The sequence below is a fragment of the Nicotiana tabacum genome, chromosome 17, assembly GCF_000715075.1.
Source record: "Nicotiana tabacum cultivar K326 chromosome 17, ASM71507v2, whole genome shotgun sequence".
In the NCBI taxonomy this organism is placed as follows: domain Eukaryota; kingdom Viridiplantae; phylum Streptophyta; class Magnoliopsida; order Solanales; family Solanaceae; genus Nicotiana; species Nicotiana tabacum.
In genome coordinates, this window is record NC_134096.1 from 108,843,814 (window position 1) to 108,849,850 (window position 6,037).

Consider the following 6,037-nt stretch of genomic DNA (forward strand, 5'->3'; position numbering starts at 1 on the left):
CGGGTAGTTTAAAAAGAATGAGGCTATTTTTAGTTTATCGTTAGTATGGGCTGCTAGTCTAATTAATTGTTCTTAATGATTATGAAATAAGGATGACAGGCACAAATAGAGAAATGGTCCAAATTTTAAAAAAATAATTATTAAACAAAAGGAAGAAAATTAGCCAGCTTGTTATTGGGCCTGTCAGATCTATAATACTGGTCCAATGATAGTAACCCATTACTTATCAAGCTCCAACTATACCCTACGGCCCACTAAAAGTTAAAGCAACACAACTTAATCTTCTTAATCCACCTTATCGTCTCAAAATTGGGGTCACTCCAAAGGAACAAAATTAATACCACAATGCACGGATTCGTCACTAAAAGAACAACAATACAATAATAAATTACTCACAGAAAATTAGATCTTCCTAATTAATAACTTATTAATACTACGGCCTAAATGATTTATCTAATGGACAATAGTTTAACACCACAGGCGTCGTGATGACACTTAATCTCTAAGACTAGGTAAGCCGATTACAATTACATTTTGAGCCTTTTTAAAAAAAGTGTAATTTAATACAAGTATCGAAACCAAAAGCGAAAATAAATATAACAATCTCCCAAGACTGGTAATACCGAGTCACGAACTCTAACTGAATACATGCAATGATCTCAAGGATCGAGTGTGCAATAATGTTCGAATAAGAGTGACAGTACAATAAAAATGGAAAGACTCCAAGGGACTGCGACGACCAAGCAACTCTACCTTGAATCCTTGCGATCAACACACTAATTCTGCCCGAGTACGATATCTCCAATACCTAACTCTACACAAAAATATGCAAAAGTATAGTATGAGTACACCACAGTCGGTACCTAATAAGTATCAAGACTAACCTCGGTGGAGTACTGACGAGGTACAATCAAGACACTCACTAGTCAAATAACCTGTGCAACATAGCATACAAAAATAATAGAAAACAGATAACACTGATAGCAACAATAACCAACTAATGATATAAACAACAAAGCAGTAAGAACACCATAAATATTGCTCACACTAATAATAAAGACAAGTGCAACCAATTAATCAAGTCCTTCAAAATATACATCTTTTATCTATAAGTTTTTCAAATAAAAATTTTTAGAATGTAATCCTTTCAATTTAATATATCCCGAATATACTTCCTCCAAAATAAATATTTTACGAATGTAAATCTTTCAAGTAAATACCTCCCAATATATTTCTTTCAAATAAATATCTTTCGAATATAATTCTTTTAAAATAAAAACCTTTTGAATATAATTCTTTTAAATAAAATCTTTCGAATATAATTATTTTAAATAAAACTTTTCGAATATAATTCTTTCAAATAAAAACCTTTCGAATACAATTCTTTCAAATAAAAATCTTTCGAATATAATTCTTTTAAATAAAACCTTTCGAATATAATTATTTTAAATAAAACCTTACGAATATAATTCTTTCAAATAAAATCACCGATTGACACCTCACCTCAAAATCCTAAAAATCTCGGGTCTCAGCCCACTTTCATATCTCACGACACCTCATTCTCATATCTCTATCACAACCGCACGGACAATTCACAAAGCAGAAGACAAAATAATATAATGAAATGAGTGATAAGTGAACAAATGGGAATTCACAGAAAGACAACAACACGACAAATAGAGGTAAACAACAGGGGCACTCCCGAGGTATCGCCTTGTAAACCTAAATATAAATTCTCAACAGGGGTATCTCCCAAGGTACCGCCTTGTAGTCCCAAAATAAATATGCAAACCAAGGGAATCTCCCAAGGTATCGCCTCGTAGTCCCAAAGTAAATATGCAAGACGGGGGGATCTCCTGAGTAAACACCTCATAGTCCCAAAGTAAATATGCAGTACAGGGGGGTCTCCCAAGTAAACGCCTCGTAGTCCCAAAGTAAATATGCAGTACAGAGAGATCTCCTGAGGTACCGCCTCGTAGTCCCAAAGTAAATATGCAGTACATGGAGATTTTTCGAGTAAAATCCTCGTAATCCCAAAGTAAATATGTAAGAGCAAGGACGGAAGAATAACTCAGGAAGAACAACCTCTTCTAAAATCCAAATTTCTGATAAATATATTAACGTCTCCCTATAAACTTATTTAATAATTATTTGCAGATAGAAAAATCAAAAATGTAATTATTTTCAGAAAATTTCAACTCAACCAGCACACAGAATCCGCATAAAGATCAAAGTAGCAATCACACCAAATTATCATATAAAACAAATTCGACAAACAAAGAACGAGGCATGACAAATAAGGATTTAATAAGTGCCAGCAAATTTCCAATTTAAAACTTAAAAATTCCTACGACTTTAAACCAATACAATTTGCACATATAAAGCCGAGTACGTACTCGTCACCTCGCGTACATGGCTTTCACATTACACAAATGGCACATATGACTCAATGCCTAAGGAAAAATTCCCGCACAAGGTCAGGCAAGATACTTACCTTTTTGAAGTTAGGCCGATATTCCAAAATAGCCTTCTTGCTTGAATTGACCTCCGAACAGCTCAAATCTATCCAAATTAATTGTATAACTTCATTAAAATTCATCGAAAATAATTTCGGATAATAAAACGTCGACTTAAAAATTCAACCAAAAGTCAATGCGGGGCCCGCTTCTCGGAACCCGACATAATTTTTACGAAATCCGAACACCCATTCCGATACGAGTTTAACCATATCAAATTTACCAAATTCCGACTTCAACTCGACCTTTATATCCTCAAATCTTATTTTCAAATCTCTAGGCCCAAATTCTCAAATTACACCTCAAAAACACGTAATCTAGTCGAAATATTCGATGATAATTCAATATTATTGACTAACAAAGATCACAAGTGACTTACCTCAAGATTTCCCATGAAATTTCTCTGAAACAATCGCCCCAAGCCGTGTTCTTTCGCCCAAAATGTTGAAATGAGCTAAAAAAAAAAAAAACAAAGTTGCTCTATAAAAACCCATTTTCCGTCACCTAAAAGTCCATTTCCCGTCACTAAAGGTCCGCACCAGAACCTGCTTGCACCAGCAGTTTATTATTTCACTAAAAAGGCTCTAACTTCATCATACGAACTTGGAATTCGATGATTCTTACTCCTATAAGTCACAAATAATAATACGAACCTAGTCGTTCAATCAAAACTCAATTCAGAGCTCATTTGCTCAATATGATGCCAATTTTGCTCGTTAAACAATTAACTCATGTTTCGCGCTAAAAACCCAATCGCGACTTGATGAAATTAGACCAAGCATTCCAGATCATTCCTATAATTCATTATCAAACTCTTGGAAGTCTTGAAATTGAATTTTGATCTCTAGAACTAAAAATGGACCTTTGGATCATTACCTACTTATGTTCAAAACACCAAACTCTTCCAAAACCTCTTCCAAAACTCATCTGAACCCCATGGGATCCCAACCAAGTATACTAACAAGTTCCATAATATGGAACAAACTTAGTTGATGCCTCAAATTATATTAAACAACATTAAAACATGAACTGCACCCCAATTCAAGTATAATAAAAACTAACGAATTACAAATTCTACATTCTATGCCGAAACCTTTCAAATCAAGTCTGATTGACCTCAAATTTTGCACATAAGTCATACATGACATAAGGTACCTATCAAACTTTCCAGATCTGGATTCCGAACTCGATATCAATAAAGTCAACTTCCGGTCATACTTTCCAAAAATCTTAATTTTTCAACTTTCGCCAAAATGCACTGAATTGTCCTACGGACTTCCAAATCCAAATTCGGACCTGCGCCTAAGTCCGAAATCATAATACGAAACTATTGGAATCATCAAAAATTTATTCCGGGGTTATTTTCTCAAAAGTCAAATCTCCTGTCAAACTTTAGAAATTCAAGCTTTATAAATGAGAATTGTTCCTTCAATTAAATTCTGAATTTTCCGAAAACCAAACTCGACCCCACACACGGGTCATAATATATATTACGAAATTACTCGGGACCTTAAGTCACTGAACGGAATATAAATTCTCAAAACGACAAGTCGGGACGTTACATAAACTAACCAAAACAGTGGGTCATTTTCATGAAGAAACACAAGAGCAAACAAAAAATAATAGAAACAAATCTTCCAAATAACTTCAATGGAATCAAATAGTTAGGAGAATAAGAATAAAGAAATGGACCTTAATTATAGAGTAAGACATTCTTGAACTTGAATAATACACGAAAAACTCCAATCAACTTTTGACCTTGGACTCGAACGGTGACCTCGATGTCAACCTCAAAAGTCCAATTGTTGGAGCCGTTTTGGAGTTGTTGTTTTGTGCGAAAAACTACTGTTTTGACCAGGTTTTGGGGGCTGTTTTTGGGATATTTTTGCCGGAGGTTTGGGGTTATTTTAAGGTGGAAAAGAGCTGTTTTTTGGGAGGTTTGAGGTCGTTTTTGGAGGAAGAAAATAAGCAACAGCTGCTGTGTTTTTTTCTCATGAAGCAGCTGCGTTTTTACTACTTCTTTGGACTATTTTGGAGCTGGGTTGGTGGTGGATTTCAGCTGGGTTTAGGGGGCTATTTAGGCTGGTTTTCAAAGGTGATTCGCTGCTATTTTTGGTGGTAAAAAGTGCGAAAATGGCCAGTCTTTGTGGTTGTTTTGGGACTGAATTTTGGGTGGAATTTTGAGCTATTTTAGGTGAGTTTACATGGCAATTTTAATGGAGGAAAAGGTGATTTATGGGTGATAATCTGGATTGGTTTTTCAGGGAGGATTGTTGGTATATAAATAATAAAAAATAAGAGAGAAAGAGTGTAGGGAGATAGTGATAGAATAAGGGAATAGTGAAAGGGGAGCGAGACGTGACACGTGAATAGTGTAGTAGGTAGGTGATGGGATAAGAAAATAGTGTAGGGAAGGTAGGAAGTAATTTTATTAGATTTGGTTCGTGATTAAAATAAGTTCTTACTTCCTCTATGTAATAGACTTTGTTAAAAATATTACATATTCTCTATAAAGCTTACTAATAAAAATAACATAAAAATTAAAATATCAAGATTAAACCTAAAAAATATTAAATACAAAAAGGTGATAAAAATTTAAATATAGTTAAAAATTAAGTGCTCACAATATTCATTGTCATGTTGTTTCAATCTTTGATTTTCAACGCCTTTCTCCTCTGTTTGATTGTAAAGCCTCGTAACTTCTATGAATAATTTGGATTTAATTTGAGCTTAAGGATGTAATTTGATCAAACCCAAGCTACATGAATTATTTCAGTAGAATGAAGTTATTGAGATATTTGAAAATAATTATATTATCGAAGAATGAGTGTTGGATTAATGGTAATTAAAAGCTTATTAACAACTCTTGAAAGGAAAATATTAATGTCACAAAGATGAAAGTTTGGATGAATGTTTGAGTTTTGGAGTGGCTAGGATAGATACACATTATGGGACCCAAGAAATTAATTATTAAATGCCATGGAATTGAATAATATGTATGGAAATAAGTGAGAATAAAATAAAAAATCAAGCTTGCAACAAATGTGGCTAATTAAAAATGAATTGGAAGAGTAAGGCATGTCATGAAGTAAAGGGACAAGGAGACAAAGGAATACAAAGTCCCAGAGTGGTAAATTGGCAAACAAAGAATAAAATTTATATGTCTCGATTTTGAAGCTACCAAAATTTGAGGTAGTGAACTTGTCCCATAGCGCCAAAGTTGGCGTCCACCCAAATTGAAAGAGGTAGGACGCACGCAATGAAGCATGCGACGCATCCCATGCGACATCCGAGTTCTGAAGCCTTTAAAAAGCAATTACTGGAGGAGATTGGTCTTTTATTTTGGGGCTTTGTCTTTGAAGACTTAGAGATAGAAGAGAGCTCTCTACCATTAATAAACCTTTAAGATAAGAATTTAATTCTTTCTTGGTAGATTTAGTTCATTAAGTACATCTCTTAACTCTTCAACTACATGGAAATTATAGATTCTTGAAGAAAATCTCAAGAACACTACAAGAACT

At 34.1% G+C, this 6,037-nt stretch overlaps 1 long non-coding RNA gene across 1 annotated transcript; it reads right to left on the reverse strand.

Moving 5' to 3' along the window:
* Positions 1-521: 521 nt before the first annotated feature.
* Positions 522-4,805, reverse strand: LOC142171607 (uncharacterized). Its single transcript, XR_012701403.1, has 3 exons — positions 4,209-4,805; positions 2,495-2,562; positions 522-814 (listed from the first exon to the last, which is right to left on the reverse strand). It is a non-coding gene; the product is annotated as an uncharacterized LOC142171607 (long non-coding RNA).
* Positions 4,806-6,037: the final 1,232 nt, after the last annotated feature.